This window comes from Tursiops truncatus, chromosome 13 (assembly GCF_011762595.2).
Source record: "Tursiops truncatus isolate mTurTru1 chromosome 13, mTurTru1.mat.Y, whole genome shotgun sequence".
In the NCBI taxonomy this organism is placed as follows: Eukaryota; Metazoa; Chordata; class Mammalia; order Artiodactyla; family Delphinidae; genus Tursiops; species Tursiops truncatus.
In genome coordinates, this window is record NC_047046.1 from 74,360,332 (window position 1) to 74,378,768 (window position 18,437).

At 35.5% G+C, this 18,437-nt stretch overlaps 1 long non-coding RNA gene across 1 annotated transcript in view; it reads right to left on the reverse strand.

Annotated features, from left to right (window-relative positions):
• The window catches only part of LOC109550294 (uncharacterized), a 432,204-nt gene that overhangs the window by 288,715 nt on the left and 125,052 nt on the right, over positions 1-18,437 (reverse strand). Inside the window, exon 3 of the long non-coding RNA XR_004521593.2 lies at positions 5,777-5,919. This is a non-coding gene — a long non-coding RNA (uncharacterized lncRNA). The remainder of the gene's footprint in view (positions 1-5,776; positions 5,920-18,437) is intronic.

The following is an 18,437-nucleotide window of genomic DNA, read 5'->3' on the forward strand; positions in this document are numbered from 1 at the left end:
TCTCTGCAAATTTTTCTTTTTTTTTAGCCAAATAACTAAAGGTGGCCTAAAATAAAGCAAGTCCTTAAACTGTACTCTACCATTACAAAGCAATCGCTGTAAAGAATATGAAGATGAATGTGACATTTTTTTACATTCATAGGACTAAGTGAAAAACTTAAAAACAATGTTTATTGTATAAGAATTTAAAGTAGCAACAAAAATACTGCAGGATGTGAATGATTAAATGACAAAATAACCATATAAGTGGTATAAAACAGAAAGTAAGATTTAAGTCTTTAGATTGAACTTGGAGTGGTCAAGAGGAGAGAAAATTATTTTAAAAATATACATAGGATTATAGTTTCTACTTCCATTGTAGAGAGCTGGAAAGAGCATCATTCCCCTTTTTCACAACAAAAAGTGACAAACTCCAAGTTGCCAACTTTTCTCGAACCCATCAGAAAGCTGAGGTTGCAAGGTAATAAACTAGCTCAAAATCTAGGGAAAGACAAGTGTGTATGGGGAGAGACAGATTAGAAGCATCTGTTTATTTGGAACAAATGCAGCCATTGTTTGAAGAATTCAGCTAGAGTTGTTCACAGATTGGCGGATGCTGAGTATGAGCTTATGAGGAGCCCCAGAGGAATGCAGATGTAGGCAAAGGCTGCGCCCACTGAAAGGCTCTTCTCCTTGGACCTCACTGAATGAGTTCTGAGGAACAGTCCCTCGTGGCACAGGCATGGGGCAGGAGAACAGCAGCAGCTGCTGAGAGGCACAAAGTCCCACTCAAATCCTTCTCTCCTGTTTCCCCTACAGACCAAAGCATTAAACTTCAGGAGAAAGAGCAATAAAAATTGTCATCCTCGGGACACCACTGAAAACCCATTGGTATGAGGAGGGAAGAGAAAAACACAATCTCTCTGGCTGAGGGACAGGAACAGGAGCTAAGCCCAGAGTTGGTGGAGAACTAAGTACTAAGTACTAAGTAGTACTAAGAAGCCACACTCCCAAGCCAGAGGCGCATTGCCTTACTTAGGACTGAGGCCTAACAGAGAAGGACCCTTTCCCTTGCCCCCAACCAACCTTATAAGCACCAAGCAACAAATAACAAGTAACAGTGAAACACTGTGGAAAAGAATTGCAAAAGCATAGAGACATTCTTGGCACAGCATTAAGAGGAGACCTAAAGCTGAGAATGAAAGAGATATTGAGAAAAATTCTCTGACAGTCCATGACAAGCCATACTGGAGCCCAAGGCAAAAGGAAAAATGAGTGTCCCTATACACACTCATCAAAATATCCTCTCATACTTTGAACCAAGTGACAAAAGTGGATAAAAGTTCTACAATAAGTACACATGATTATTTCACAACAGAAAAGCATATTCAAAGAGCTGAAAAGGAAAAAAACAAAAATAAGACTTTCCCGCCATAATTCTATGTTCACCAAATATATATGTTATAATGGAAAGAGGAAGACCTTCTGAGACAAACAAATCTCTAGGAATTTTATTGCCAGCAAATCTGCACTGTAAGAAATGTTAAGAAAAGTTATTCTGTAAGAAGAAATAAATCAGAAAAATAGGATCTACAAAAAGAAGAGTAATGCAAAGAAAATGGAATAAAAGTATAAAATATTTGCTCTTAATATTTAATTGCTCTGAAATATAAATGATTGTCTTAAGCAAAAATACTAGCTATTTATTGTGTATTTATAGCATATGTAAAATGCTCAACAATAAAAACACAAAGGATGTATTTGTATGCTTGGTTTGATCTGTTCACTTATATTCATATATTATACATAAATCAGTATAATATTATTGGAAAATACACTCTGCTTAATTAACGATGTATATTACAACCCAAAGGACAACTAAAAATTTTAGAAGAGGTATAAATAATAACTCAACAGTGCAGATAAAAGAGAATTAAAAAATGCATACTCCATTATCCTTTAAGAAGTTACAAAAAAGAGGGAAAAACAATAACAAAAAAGAGAAGGAACAATTAGGAAAACAACTACAAGATGGTAGATTTTAACCCAACCACATCAATAAGCAAATTAAATATAAACAGTCTAAACACACCAATTAAAAGACACAGAATGTCAGATTGGGTAAAAAGACTAAAGTATAGGATATGCTATCTACAATAAACTTACTTTACACATAAAGACATAGATAGGTCAACAGTAAAAATCATTCAAAACATTCACTAAGATAGACCATGTTCTGTCCTTTAATACAAATTTCACCACATTTAAAAGAGTATAAATCGGATAAAGTATCCTCTCAGACCATAACTGAAACAGATGAGAAATAATATCTAGAAAGCCCCCAAATATCTGGAAATTAAACAACACACTTCTAAATAACCTATGGTTCAAAAGGGAAGTATTAAAGGGAAATTTTAAAATATTTTGAACTAAGTGAAAATAAAAATACAACATGTTAATGTTTGTGGGATACAGCTAACAAAGTGCTTAGAAGGAAACTTATAGCAATAAATATATAATTTAGAAAAGAAAGTAGTTCTCAAATCAGTAATTTAAGACATTTTAGAAACAACAAAAAGAATAAATTAAACCCAAAACAAGAAGGAAAGAAGTCGTAAACAAAAATCAATGCAATTGAAAGAATAAAGACAATAGAAAAAATAATAAAAGCAGAAGCTATTTCTTTGAAAATACCTATCAAATTGATAAACTTCTAGCCAGACTCACCATGATAAAAAAAAAAGAAGCAAATTACCTATATCAGGCATAAAAAAAGATACCACTATAGACCCTTTGGAGAAAGTATTTGCAGATTACATATCTTACAAAGGACTTGTACTCAGATTACACAAAGACTTTCAAAACTCAACACTAAGAAAACAAATCTATTAAAAAGTGCACAAAAGATTTAAACAGTCACTTTGCCAAAAAAGATAAATAAATGGAAGCTAAACATATGAAGATATGCTCAACATCATTAGTCAATAGGAAAATATAAACTCAAAAGAAATGCCATTTTATACCTATTATAAAAGCAAAAAAATTATAAAAACAAAAAAATAAACAACATCAACTACTAAGGAAGGTGTGGAGTAACTGGAACTCTCACACTTTGCTGGAGAGAATGCCAAGGGGAACAAGCACTTTGGAGAAACACCTTGGCATTTTCTGGTAAACTAAGTATGTACTCACCCATGTGACCCATCAATCACACTCCAGGGTATTTATACATGAGAAATGAAAACTTACATTAACCCAAAACCCCTCCATTAGAATGTTTATGGAGGCTGTATTCATAATTACCAAAAGGTAGAAACAGTCAAAATTTTCTTAAACTTGTGAATGGGAAAACTGTGGTACACCCACAATAGTATATCATCCAGCAGCAAAAGGGAACAAACTTATTATACTTGTAACAACATAGAGGGCTCTCATATGCATTGTGCTGAATGAATGAATCTACACCCCAAAAGCTACATACTGTATCATTCCATTTATACCACATTATGGAGACAAATCTATAGTTACAGAGAATAGATCAGTAGTTTCCAGAAGTGGGGTTTGGAGGAAGGATTAACTACAAAGCAACAGTAGAAAGCAAATTTGGGGGGGAATGGAAATTTTCTGTATTGTGTATGGGGTGCATATATGACTTAAGCACTTGACAAAACCTGTAGACTGTACACTACGAAGGGATACTCTCACTGTATGTAAATTGAAAAATAAATTTTAAAAGAACTAAAATTATGTTTATATTAAAAAAATCTATGATCAGCTGGAGGTTTATACAAGAGCTCAAAGACATAAGCCATGTCCAAAAAAATTCATGGAGGAGAATGAATACAAGTTTAACGTGTGTGTAGTTTATCCCATAAACAATGAACAAGAGGGAGCACATTTATCCCTTGAGTCATAGTCTCATTCTCTAGGTATTTATAAAATATTTCTGGAAAGAAGAATGAGATCAGTGGAGACAAGATTCCACAGAATGTGTGTGATATTGACCAAAAAAATAAAGAACACATGATATTGAATAGTAGTTTTTAGTATTTCTAGCAAATTTTGGAAGAAATAAAACCATTAACTATCTAAAGGGCAAATAAGTCAGGGAAATAGCCTGTTCTTATAAAAAAAAATTCATGATTAATAATCTTGAAAATTCTCTAAGGGAGTTATGTGTTTATGAAACTTTTTTTAAAAAGTAGTTATGTGGCATATTTGTGGCTTGTTAAAATATTTCACAGAGACCCTCAGAAAATTTACCTCTAAACTGCATTCATGATAGTTTAAACACAAACACTTGTAGTCACTATTACAATGTGGGTACTTTTCAAAAAAATTACCCACATTTTATAACTTTACACATTTTATTTCATAAAAAGATAGTAAAATATCATAGAAAGGTGTGGTGAGAGTGTATGTTTCTCATGTCCAAAAGAGGTAATGGGAAGATATTTCAGGTCACAAAATGGTAAAAGGCAATACTGATAATGAAAATACTTAAGAAACATATATAAGATCAGTACACTTTAACAGTTCCCTGATTAGAAGTATGGATGAAATAGCAATCCCTATTAAAGCAAAAATTTATACATATGTACATATCTCTGTGTGTCTGTGTATATACGCATATGTGTACATATATATAAAAACTATGTGTGTGTATATATATTTAAACTGTGTGTATATATATGTATATATACACATATATATCTGTATTGCAACATAAACATCAAGAGAATTTCTTACTAGCTAATAGGTAATTTTGTTTAAAAATTTCCATTCTATATTTTTAACATTTTTTCTAAAATTAATCTAATATTTATATGTTACTTAAACCAAAACAACAAAAATTAAATTCCAGGAACGCTGTTTTTTCTTAAGGGTGGCTCCTATGTAGTTTGAAAATTTTTATTTAACAATATTCTAATTGTATTTTTTAAAGGTTACATTTTTCTTCTTGCTGAGCTTTACAAAAAAAAAAAAAAACCTGAAATATTGCTGAGTATTTATATTAGTTTTATGGCTTATGTATATTTTCTCATTCAATTCTCACAACTGTTCTATGGATTAATTATTAGTTTCCTCATTTATAAATTGGAATAATGAGTCCCAGAGCAGTTAAATTCCTTTTGCTTTTTCACATATTTATTATACTACGGTAAAATCAGATTAAAATAAGGGTTCTATTATCTAGTGTTCAATATAGTTTTATTTCTGTTTCTCCTACTCTGTTGCATATTTAAAAGAAAAAATAACACTCATTGACAAGTTCTATGGAAGTTGCTCTTCGGATAGACTAAGGTATAGTCTTTCTATTAAGGCTAAGGGTTTAGAGATTTGAAAAGGTGCTTATTTGCATATAAAAGCATTGTCTATATAGAAAAATCACAGTAATTCCACAAAAATACTTCTAGAACTAAAAAATGAGTTTACCTAGATCACTGTATACAAGGTCAAAATGCCTTATCAGAATGCGATCATCTCCCAGGTTTTGGAATCTCTCAGAATTGTTCAATTTAGGGATTCCAGTCGTTCCCCCAGCCTTCTAAATGTGCTGCTTGGTATTCAGTTAATAAAGTCAAGGAAACTCACAAAATTTCCTGGAGCACTTCTCTGAGTAGCTTCCTCCTCTCTGATATACAGCCTGTTTTCCGGGCCATTTCAGCTACCCCAAACTTCTATCTCAGTCTTCACAACTCATCAAGACCCCTAGGCTCTGTTTAAGATCTCCCCACTTGAAATGTGATTCAGTAAATGCTTCAAGATAGAAAGCTGGGATGATTGTATGACTCACCTCACTTTTTCCCCTCCTGCTAGGAACTGTGATTATTCACTTCTTGCAGTTCAATATTTGAATGCAGTTCTTTCTTATTTCATTCAGTTTTCTAGTTGATTTATGAAAGAGAGGAAAATTCAATCCTGATTTCTTCATCATGGCTAGAAACAAAAGTATAAACTTTAATCATCATATTAAAGTAAACTGATCCATTATACTCTAGTGCAATATTTACATTAATAGTAAAGCACAATATAAGATTTCAAAGACATTTAAAGGCCATGGTTATTATTGTCTTATTTGAGCTACTGGAATGGAAGGGTTGAGATACTGATTTTGCTGATTAGCTTAGCCTATAGCCTTCTAAGCAGGGAAAGAAAGAAGTGGTACACAGACGGACAAGGTGTTCTTAAAATTTTTTTATACTGATGTAGTTTCAAATGTGCAAAAATGATACAAGGAGAATACAAAGAATATCTGTTGACCTGTATTAGTTATCTATGCTGGGTAACCAACCAGTACAAACTTAGCAGCTTAAAGCAACATATATGTATCACCTCAATATTTATATATGTCAGGAGTCCAGGCACAGATTAGTTGGCTCTTGTGCTCAGAGTCCCTCAATCAAGGTGCCAGTCTGGTAATGTTCCCTTCTGGAGTTTAGGATCATCTTCTACAATCACATGATTGTTGGCAGAATTCAGTTTATTTTAGCTAAAGGACTGAGCTCTCATTTTCTTGATGGCTGTCAGCTGAAGGCCGCTCTCAGCTCCAAGAGGTCACTCTCCATTCTTTGTCAAGTGCTTCCTCAGACCCTCTCATAACACAGCAGCTTACTTCCTCAAAGCCAGCAGAAGGATGTCTCAGACATTTACACCCTCTTTTAAAGGGCTTACCTGTTTAGATCAGACCCACCCAGGATAATCCCCCTTTTGATTAATTTAAAGGTAACTGATTTGGGATCCTAATTGCGTATGCAAAATCTCTTCACCTTGGCCAGAGAGAGTAATCTAATCATGGAGTGACATCCTCATTGTCACAGGGCGCACTCACATTCAAGGACAGGGAATTATTCAGGACATGTACGATAGGGGATGGGAATCTTGGGAGCTGTTTTAGAATATACCTCTCACAGTACCCTTTACACAGTTTGCCCACTGTAACATTTTGCCACATTCACATTTGCTTTCATTCTGTTGTGTGTGTGTATGTTTCTATATATAGGCATACCTCATTTTATTGTTTTTCACTGTATTGTGTTTTGAAGATACTGCATTTTTTTTACAATTCAGGTTTGTGGAAACCCTTCATTAAGCAAGTCTATCTGTGCCATTTTTCAAAAGCATTTGCTCACTTCATGTCTCTGTGTCATATTCTGGTAATTCTCGAAATATTTCAAACTTTTTCGTTATTATTATATTTGCTATGGTGATCTGTAGTCAGCTATTTTTGACTTACTATTGTAAAAAATTACCACTCACTCAAGGGTCAGATAATGATGGTTAGCATTTTTTAGCAATAAAGTCTTTTTAAAATTAAGGTATGTACATTTTTTAGACATAATGCTACGTACATTTAACAGACTCCAACATAGTATAAAAATAACATTTATATGCACTAGAAAACTGACTCACTTTATTGTCACATTTGCTTTATTGAGGTAGTCTGGAACCTAACCAGCAATACCCCCCAAGGTCTGTTTTCACTAACTGAAAGAAATCCAAAACGAATTTTTGCTTTAGGACAAAACACAGAAAACAGAAAGAGCATTCAGCATTTGGTCTGCAGTGAGCCATTACAGAGGCAGCACACTCCCTGAGCAGTAAGAGTGGCACCAACAAGCTCCTTCCCTGGGAACTACACTCAGCCTCTCAGCATCGAGATGCCATAGCTCTGAACTGTGTCTGTGAGCATCTGTGCTTTATCTTGATTTACTTTGTGCATTTGTTAGTACAATGTATCCTAAGGTTCTTCACTTTATGCCATTTCAGCTTATGAAAGGTTTCATGGAACACTCTACTTTGTTATACTCCCTCATTCTCTTTTGATCGCTAAACATCCAGAATATGATGTTGCCTAGATTCTGAGAATCTCTGTCATATTCTGGGAATTTTGTAGTGCTTTTGTCAAGTGCTTTCTTTTTTTGTTCACATTTTCATGTGAACAAAATAATTAAATCCTTCATGTGAATCAAACATATTTTACATTTGGGATAATTTTTTGTTCCTGATAACCAATATGTTAAGAAATCGCATATGTCATTAAAAGAAGACATAAAATCTCTAAGATAAGAGGGGGCAAGACTACAGAAAATTGGAAAAATAAAATCTGGAACGTACACAAAGAGTCAAATAAGTTAATGTATCAAAACTTCTCTCACTGTTACCCTGAAGTTAACGCAACTAACCAATGTCAGCTCCAAGCGGCAACAGGGAATTTCAGAATGTAAATGAAGGAATGGCAGCAATGCAAAGATGGCGGTGTTGGGACTCGGTCATGATTTTGAAACTGCTGTGCCACTTACACTTGTTTGTGCCTTTTGCAAAGTTACTTAACCTCTTTGAGTCTCAAGTTCATCGTGTTTAACATATACTTTCAGTAGGATTAAATGAGATTATGCATTTTAAGGGCCTGTACACTGAAGACAGTAAATTAAGCTACATAGCTACAATTTTAAAAATAATAGCAGGATAAGTAATAAACAGAATTTGATGCTTAAATAAGAAATCTTTAAGTATGATATTGATATAGCCAGTTTATGTATGACCAAATCTGCAAGTGAGCAGCTGATGCAAGGGCAAGCTCTAGTGTGTTAAATACTGGAAAAAATGTTTCCGATTGCTGTGGGTGTTCTCAGATCAAATACTGTTTCTATGAAAAATTGTGTGAAATAGTAAAAATGAGGCATAAATGAGAAGCTAATGAATTTGCATCATTGTTTACGAAAGAATCAAGAAATGATGTGATGTGTCAAGTATCAGAAAAAAGCCTGCCTAACTATTTGGACTTAACAAATATTGGTATAAAAAAATACAGGAATTACTAAAAGAAAGAATATTTGTGACATTAGAATGATTGTCACACCATCTCTCACACTGAAGCAATCTCACTTAGCTACAAAGACGCAATTTTGTGAAAAAAATAAAGATAATTAAAACTTGACTGTTGCAATGCTAATTAAAATATAGTGTTAAGGAAATGACTTATTTTGATTGAAATCTTGCTGCTACTTCATTTCGTTTTCATGAATATAAAAATATAATCCCAGTTTTGTAGCAAGATAATTAAAGCATTTAATTTTCAGTCAAAATTTGCTTAAACCTGATGCCTCAAAAGCTGAGTAATACTTGTCTTACTAAAACACAGATGTTCCAAAAAAATCTTGCCAACTGGATATCAGTTGTACTGATGTAACAAACAAGCACATTATTTGGTGATGGCAGACGGGAAAACTGTATGAATCACGGCGAAAGTAAAAAAGAAAAAAAAACAACAAAAAACAGTATTTTCAAAAGATTTAATAAATAGCTCTGAGCCTTGCCAGAATAGCGGATTGAAGTAGGACATTTACCCAGGGAAAAGTGGCTCAGGAGGGCAGCTCAGGCACATTTAAAGCTGCAGTGACTTACTACAAGTATTCACAGACCTTTAAAGATGTTGAAGCTCTGGTAAAAAAAAAAAAAATTCATTAGGCACATTTAGAGGATGAATTAAGGTATTTTTCAAAGAGTTTATGATGCAATGGAGGAGAGAGAAACTTTTTATCTAAATGAATATTCATTACTGTAAGATTTTTAAAGCTCTTGACTAAAATCTAGCCAGTTTCTCCAAAATTTAGATTTGGTTTGAAGTAATGACAAATGAAATCAGGCTGACTCATCTTTCATAATGCTCGTCCATCTGTCCTTTTTCTTTGGACCTGACTGTCTATACCTGGATGCCTGCAATCCTCGAAGATAAACTTGGCAGTCATTAGCACATGGTTTTTGAAGACAAAGACACAGATGAGTCATTTAAGGTGGAAATATAATGTGAGGAGAGAAGCTGACCCCAAAAGGAACTCCAAAGACTGCCAACCTTTCTGCTAGAGAACATGATGTTGGCAAAGAATCTGGGTAGGAGTAGCCAAAAGGTCGGTAGAAAGTCAGGAGATATGTGGACAATGGACTGAAATACAAAAACATTTTTTGAAAAATATCCATAGGATTTGGTTATATTTGCAAGAACAGTTTTGGGTAAAGTGTTGCACGCAGAAACCAGATTAAAGTGTTGAAAGGTGAAATACTCGCAAGAAAATTAAGAATGTTTACGCGCACAACTCTCTTCAGAGGCTGTAATGGAAGGCGAGGTTCAAGGAAGTAGAAGTAGGATGACAGGGACAGAGTTTTGCAGAGAACATATTGATCAACACTGTCAATTATTACACAAATAAGGACTAAACATAGTTTCTAGCTGACTGCCTTGACAAGGGTCATTTCAGTGGAGAGTTGAATGCAGATATCAAGTTGCCAGGGTCTATAATAAAAGGATAACCATGATTTGGAGATATAATATATGTCAGTTATCCATTTATTGCCTCTCAGCTTCACTCCTTTCAATATATGTTTTGAAATAAACAACAGCATTTATTAATTATATCTCCTTTACAGTGAGAATGATGCTAAATTTTCTCAGTAGAAGACACTGGAGGGACATTGAAAAAGGAAGGAGCTCTCCTACAATTTTTTTCAGGATCCACAAGTGGGCTATGTGGGTATGAGGACAGCCTGTGAAGCCGGCTCCCTCCATGGGCCCAGAACGTGGTCCCTCTGAGACCCTGTAGCCCACTCTCCTCAGAAACCAGGGTCCTATGAGCTCTGAGGGCCTCTTACCGTCACCAGCTCTAGAACCCCCACTGGTCATTGCTCATCATCTATGCCACCAATTGCTGATGACCTGCTCCCCTCCTGCACTCTGTAGAGTGAGCGTATTAGTTTTCTACTCCAGTTGTAATACATAACCACAAACTGAGTGGCTTAAAACACAAATTTATTACGTTGAAGTTCTGCAGATTATCCAGGTGTCAACAAGGTTGATTCCTTCTGGAGGCTCTAGGTGAGAATCTGTTTCTTTGGGGGTTTTTTGTTTGTCTGTTTTTTCAGCTTCTAGAAGCTGTCCACATTCATTGGCTCATGGTCCCTTCCTCCATGTTCAAAGTTAGCAATACTGCACGTCTCTGACAGTTCTTCTGTAGCCACGTCTCTCTCTGGCTACAGGTGGGAAAGATGCTCCACTCCTAAGGACCCACATGACTACATTGGGCCCACCCAGATAATTCAGGATAATTTCTCCATCTTAAGGTCCTTAATTCAATCACATCTTTAAAGATCCTTTTACCATGTATGGTAACATATTCACAGGTTCAGAATTAGGATGTGGACATTTTAAAGGGGTCATTATCCTGCCCAACACGGTGGCTTACTGCTATCCTAGAAACTCCAGACCAACTCTGGCCTGGCTAAATAAGCAGACTTCTCTGCTATCGGATGGGCTAAATCACACCTCCTCCAATTAGGTCTGAACCCCTTCCAAATTGTCCTTTCTTGGGTACTCTCCCTTAGCCCTAGCAAACCATATGGAGTTTTCTTTCATTCTACACCATACTCTTATCATAGCCAGTACTTCTTTATATTAAACTTCCCTTGTTTAGCCTGCTGTGTGGTTTCTATCTCCTGAGTTGACCTGGACTACTATAGCTTATCTGAATATATTTTCCAAAAGTAATTTAACTAAGAAAGTACTAAAACTAAAATAGGACAGATGGAAGAAGAATCAAGGGTATTAGTTTTAGTTTGGTTTGCTTTCGCTTGAGGAAAAAATTTTAGCCTTCTAGTACGCTGAAGAAGATAATCAATACAGAAATAGGATTAAGGTACTAGAAAGAGAAATTCTTGAAGGTGGGAGAAGCTAGAATCTATTCTAGAAGTTGAAAACACAGATTACCTACCATAGGAAGCCTTTGTAAAACTTCAATTTCTAGGCCCTCTCCTTATTCTGATTTAATTGGTTTTGATTTAATTAGAGACTTCTAATTTAATTGGTCTTGGGTAAAGCTTGTATCAGTTTCTTTGATGGCTAGCAGTAGGGAGGCAAGAACGTGGTAGCTATAGGTGAATGTGTAGAGAACTAACATAGAGAACTAACATGTTAGTGAGGTCCCCTATGATTACCTCAACTGTCTCTGAGAAATTGAAGGCAATGTTGTATGTTGATAGTGAGGCAAGAATTGTGAAAGGGGATTTGGACATTTTCTGACAAACACTTAGACACCTACTTTGTACACAACTCAGTGTTTAATAATATGGATTCAAAGAAGCACGAGACAGGGCTCCTGGCCTCTTAAGCAACTTGCTCTTTAGTTGCGAGGCTGGACAAAATAATAAGTACATGAATAATAATTCCAAGTAGAATGTGTTCAGTTTAAAAGAAATCTTATAGGCAATGAAAACAATTGGAGTATAGAAGGAATAAAGAATTTTGGTTGTGTAATAGGCAAAGATTTCAAGATGTGGAACTTAAGACGTGAGCCTTGAAAGAAACACAGAAAGGATGGAAGCAAACGTTCTTGATCCTGAGATGGATGTGCACCCCATTTCAGAGTTTATGAGATTAGCTTAGCTGGGTTGCCCAAAGAATCAATGCTGAAATAGGACGGGGAAAGCAGGATGCTTTTTATGTTATTTAAGAGAAAGCTCAAACCCACAGAAAAAAGGAAATTCCTCTGGAACTGTGAGTGGGGGCTAGTCGAAATGGAGTGACAAGACAGACAGATTTGAGATGGAAGAGTCACGATCACCACTAAGGAGTAAAAGTCCATCCAGATAAGTTTGGGTGAATCTGAGGACATCAGACCGGTGTACCTGCTCTCCAGGCCTAGGCTAGAATAGCTAAAAGCCTTTCAGAGGAATTCTAAATTTGAGGCTTTACATACAACATGCTATGAAAATGAAAGGAGAAATGACTGATTAAGATTCGGGGTAGGGGGTTTCCCTGGTGGCGCAGTGATTAAGAATCTGCCTGCCAATTCAGGGGACATGGGTTCGAGCCCTGGTCCAGGAAGATCCGACATGCCACAGAGCAACTGAGCCCATGCGCCACAACTACTGAGCCCACGTACCACAACTACTGAAGGCCACACGCCTAGAGCCCGTGCTCCTCAATAAGGGAAGCCACCACAATGAGAAGCCCGCGCACCACAATGAAGAGTAGCCCCCGCTTGCCACACTAGAGAAAGCCCGCGCGCAGCAACAAAAACCCAACACAGCCAAAACTAAATTTTAAAAAAATAAATAAATTTATAAAAAAAGAAAAAAAAAGATTTGGGGTAGGTGAGCCTGGAAACAGCGTTCCCCCTCTGGTTTTGTTTACACAAAAACAGTAATCTAAACACCCAGGTATGCTTGCTTCTGAGAGCACACATACATTTTCCAAGGGAAATTGTTTTTGAAGGTTTACTTTAAGTAAAATTAATTTTCAGATGCTTTACTTCCAAAGGTATTCCTTCCAAAATTGTGCTTCTGTGAGAACTCATTTAAGGACTCACTCCTTATCTTTTTTACAATAATCCTTCCACTTTACAAAACAAGAACATATTCTTTGGTACATTGTCCCATTTGTAAAAACTCATGGGACACAAAACAAAGACAATTTGAATGACTAGCAATTCCTGTTGAGAAACTAAATGCCTCTAATAATTGGGTTAAAAAGATTATTTTGTAAATCAGATGGTTGTCCAGTTTTTATGTTCAAAAATTCAGGTAGAATCTATAGAGTTTTGTCAACTATTAGGTTATTAAAAATACTCTTGATTAAAGATCACTTTGTGAAATCTGACATATAACCAGAGCAGACATAAAACAACTGAATGGCATTACTACAATAAAACCACTGTCATTTCCATAAAATGTGAAATCTTGTGTGTGGACAAGATTTCTGAACACTTACATTTGCAAACACTTTTTTTAATGAATAGAAAATTGATTATTAGTCTTGTTTCATCCAATAATATGTAATATTCACCCACAAATTCTTGAAATAATTGGATAAACATGCCTTCCTTATTATGAAATGGATTTTAAACAAAATTTTACCTAAATTTTGTAATATATTTGGGTTCTTTAACTAGGTACTACTAATAATGGAACTTATAAACATAAAGGAACACGTTTTTTATCATTTGGAGCTTATGGTCACAGAAAGCAAAAAAAAAATTAATTTCATTTTATAGAAAAAATATGGTAGAGTGAATCAGTTAGATTTTATGACACTAATGCTGCATATAAAGCAACACAAAACCTCAGTACCATACAGAAATAAGCACATGTTTGTTCTTTCATCTGGAGCAGCTGGAGGTTACATGGCAAGGGATGGGTGAAGCATTAGTACCATTTTTGCACTACTACGGGGTGATAATTGAAAACATTAAAATATATAGAACAAATTCTAAAGGGAAAGTCAAATACAAATATAAACTGCAGAGGTAAAGGACCAAGACAGAATTTGTGATTTTTAAGTAAGAGTTTTTTCAATGTTTTTAATATGGAGATGATGGTGAATATCAAATCATTATGAATTTGATTACACTGGATACATTTTTAAAAGTAATGCAGCAGTTCTATTTTTAAATGTCAATATTTACAACTAAACTTATATCCTTTGCAACTATTTGAATTTATGATGAAATGAAACTAAAAATGGGTGAGTAGTAAATAGATTTTCAAAATTATTTTAGGGGGTATGCAAGCAAAATAAATTGAGTTCCACTGATTATGAATTTCCAGAACCAAGGAGAGTGTGGAACTTCTGAAAGACTAGCGAACAGCAAGAAGCCTGAGTCTGATCAAAGCTCATCATGTTTGGGAACCTCACAATAAGAGGCAATGATACTAGCAAGGCCCATAGGACACCTGTAGTAGGGTGTAGCCCAACCTTTTTTTGGTAAAGACTTGCATACAGGACTTCTGCATCCTATGGAGAGTCCCTATTCTAAATCAAAAAACTCTAGGCCTTATGGCGTAGCGAGAAATCCAGTACCAGAAATTCCTGAATTAGACCTTAGGTCTGGGTATACAACTTGCAGGCTAATTACAGGATTAAGGATTGAGATGGGAAGCAGATAACATGGTCTTATAGACTGGTAACAGAGAAAAGATAAACAGAAGGTAGTCTCATCACAGAACCATATTCTCTTCAAGGTTAAAAACTATAACTTGTACCATTTGCCAAATCATATACCAAAGTTCAGGCCAGTTCAAGTCAGCCAAGACAAGGCAGGAAAGGCATGAACAAACAAACCGGGTCACATAAATTGATACACTGAGGTTGAAAGCCAATGGCTAGAAACCAGGAGGAAGAGCATCTGGACCAGAGGATAGCGTAAAGACCAGATACACAGCCACCCCTCCCCGTGCCCGGAGGTTTTAGTAGATTCTCCCTGCACCCAGGAAGTGTGTTGGGAAGGAGGAAGGGCAAGGGAGACACCTTGAGAAGTGGGTTACCTTCTGAGTTATGACCCACACAAGGCTATTAAAGCAGAAGAGACTAAGACGTTTTAATTAAAAAGATTAAGTGGTTTCTGACAATCACATGAATGTGTGCTTAAGAGCAAGATGTAATCCATTATAGGAAAATTCATGTTCTGTACTTTGTACATCTAAGTTGTGGTGTCCTTACACTGACTTGTCTACAAATAACAATAAAATTTATGAATACAGATACCTATGTACATTATAAAATGCCAAGCAAAATGTAAATAGTCTATTTCACATAATAATTTAGAGATTTTAAGATTAATTTCACAGTACTTTCATATCTTTTAAAATATTCGAGTATTTGATACAAACAAAAGACTATGTGTGTTGACTCAAGGAAATGGTATCAATGTAAGGTAATTTAGAAAGAAATTTGGGGGAGTAAAAATCATCCACCCAGATAAGAAATTTCTTATCAAGTCATTCTAATCGATAATGCCTAGACTGTGAAATTCTTCCACCTACTCGTTTTATGAATGTCTAGTGTCTAGCTCTGATGGAAAAACTAAATTACGCAAGTATCAAGATTTGTTCTTGCCTGAAGCAAGCAAATTAACTAAATGATTTCTCAATTTTCCTTCCAAGTCCTATGATTTAATGAGGTTGTGCAAAAGATGACTAAACACAAAATGTGAGGAAATGCTGTCAACGATGAGTGTTTTTCTTTAGAGATGTGAGTGGCTTCAGAGCCTTGATAGTAAGGGAAATGTGACCTTTTATTGAAGGACTGAGACTCATTACATGTATTCATGAGGTATTTACCAAAACCCATTAAAGCAATTGCTTAGGCCTCCCTCTTGTAAGGTCAGAAAAACAGGACGGAGTATTTTCCAGGACTGGCTTCAAGAAGGGACTCAGGAATGGATATGCCAGGATAAATGACTAAAGGGTCTGTGTCAGTCACAATGCAATCAAGAGACAGAAATCATAATAGCTCTTTAAACAGAGAAGACTTAATATCCAGAACTAAGTCAGTATAAAGAATTATTACCTATATAAACTAGAAATGCAAAACAAAAACACTGAGAAAGGATGGAAGTAGTGCCTGCAGGAAACAGATACACGCTGAGAAGGTACCTGGAGAGGGGCTCCAAGGAGCTAAAAACTAGACCTTTCAGGAGGGGACACTGGCTGGCTGGTGGCTGTGTCTCTGAGGCTGGTTTTGCAAGTGTTACATAAATTCCAAAATGGAGTTAATTGCTGCTTCTCCAAAGAAATGCTGCTGTTGGGGTGAAGAAGGAAGACTGAGGGAATTGGGGAGCTGTTGTTTAATTAAGGATACAAATTTGCAGCTAGTAGATAAATAAGGCCTGGGGTTCTAATGCACAGCATAGTGATTATAGACAACAATACTGTAACATAAACTTCAAAATTGCTAAGAGACTAGATCTTAATTGTTCTCACCCCAAAAAAAGAAATGATAATTATGTGATGTGATAGGGTGTTAGCTAACCCTAAAGAGGTAATCATATTGCAATATATACATGTGTCAAATCAATTCATTTTGTACCTTAAGCTTACACAATGTTTTATGTCAATTATATCTCAATTGAAAAAATAACTTTTTAAAGCAGGAGACAAAAAGGAACAAGTCCCTTCTTCCTCTTCCAGCTTTGCAGTCTCCCTCTAGTGCCCTGATTGGCAGAGTCTTACAAGAAGATAATTGCAAAGCAGAAATGCAGTTTGCAAAGTACCAGCTCCAGCAAGACGAAGCAGAGCACAGAAGGGTGAGTTTGAGGCAAAAAACCGATAGCTTAATAATTGGGATGGGTTAAAAAATTTAAGGACAGCAGTTTGTCAAATTTATAGAAAATAAATCTATGGAAATGTACATCCAAAAGACAAATACAAAAATATCAGCTAATGATTGAAATGGTAAATCTCTAACATTTATATGAAATCACCCTTTAAAGAATACAGGCATACCTCGTTTTATTGTGCTTTCTTTCATTATGCTTCACAGATACTGTGCTTTTTACAAACCAAAGGTTGGTGGCAACCCTGAACTGAGCCAGTCTATCAGCCCCATTTTTCCAACGGCATTTGCTCACTTCGTTTCTCTGTGTCACATTTTGGTATTTTCGCATTATTTCAAACTTTTTCATTATTGTTATATTTCTTATGGCGATCTGTGATCAGTAATCTTTGATGTGGAAAAAAGATTACTATTGAAAAAAGATTACAACTTGCTGAAGGCTCAGATGATGTTTAGCATTTTTTAGCAATAGAAGTATTTTTTAATTAAGGTATGTATGTTTTTTAGGCATAATGCTATTTCACACTTAATAGACTACAGTATAATGTAAATATAACTTTTAAATGCACTGGGAAACCAAACAAAATTGTGTGGCTCATTTTATTGGGATATTTGCCTTTTTTTCAGTAGTCTGGAACTGAAGCTGAAATATCTCCAAGGTATGCCTGTACATAATTCTGGTTTATAAAAAGATACAAGCTGCTGGTGATCAAACATTGTTTCCTTATATTCAATCAGAAAAAGATGCTGACATTGAGAGTGAAAATCTAGATGGTTTGGGTTCAAAATATACTTGGGGCTCAGATTAGGTCTTTTGGAGGGAAGTAAGAGTGATGCTGATACCACTTCAGCCTTGGTTCTCTGAGACTGTCTAGCTCAGGAGACTTTTTTTTTTTTTTTTTTTTTGGCACTAAATGCAGTACAGACAGAGGTGGGATGTAATGAGCAAACAACCACCATTAAACCTTTTAGAAGTTGACAATACAGCCTAAAACTTAATCCAAGTGTTACCTATGACTCCTGCAGAGCTCTGCTGTGAACACATCTGTGATTATTTTCTTTAGAAATAACCTGATACCCATGTGGAAAACACGAGAGGCCATATACACTGGATTTTGTGCTGATAATCTCCTTCACTTTTCTCTATTGTTCACACCACAAATCACATGCCAAATAAGGTTATAATCAAAATGAAGATCCAAACAATGAATAAGAAGGTATGCTTTAAGAAGATACAAAGACATTCTTTTCAGGCTTATGAAGACATTGAAAGTTAAAGAGTTAAGAATCTTTCTTGAAATCATGAAACTAAAGTATGACAGAATCACAGGGCTCTAATCCACTTACCCTTAAA